The sequence below is a fragment of the Otolemur garnettii genome, unplaced genomic scaffold (assembly GCF_000181295.1).
Source record: "Otolemur garnettii isolate 467f Iridium unplaced genomic scaffold, OtoGar3 scaffold00078, whole genome shotgun sequence".
Classification (NCBI taxonomy): domain Eukaryota; kingdom Metazoa; phylum Chordata; class Mammalia; order Primates; family Galagidae; genus Otolemur; species Otolemur garnettii.
In genome coordinates, this window is record NW_003852473.1 from 8,244,758 (window position 1) to 8,245,139 (window position 382).

Consider the following 382-nt stretch of genomic DNA (forward strand, 5'->3'; position numbering starts at 1 on the left):
GAAGGAGCACAGACATTCAGTCAGACAGACATTACAGGTCAGAATGTTTGACACTAGAGTAGGGTGACTGCAGTTAACAAAGTGTTGGACATTTCAAAATAGCTGGAACAGAGGATTTAAAGTGTTCTCAACAGATGGGAATGATAAACACTCAGGTGATGGATATCCTAAATACCCTCTTGTAACCATTACACATTCTAATGCACCTGTGTGTAGCCCATAAACATGCATGAATAACATGCATCAGAATAAACACCCTGGTTTCACTCAGTTTGAGAAGGTCTATTTTAAAATACAATGGAAGGGGCTCGGCGCCTGTGGCTCAAGCGGCTAAGGCGCCAGCCACATACACCTAAGGTGGCGGGTTCGAATCCCCAGCCCG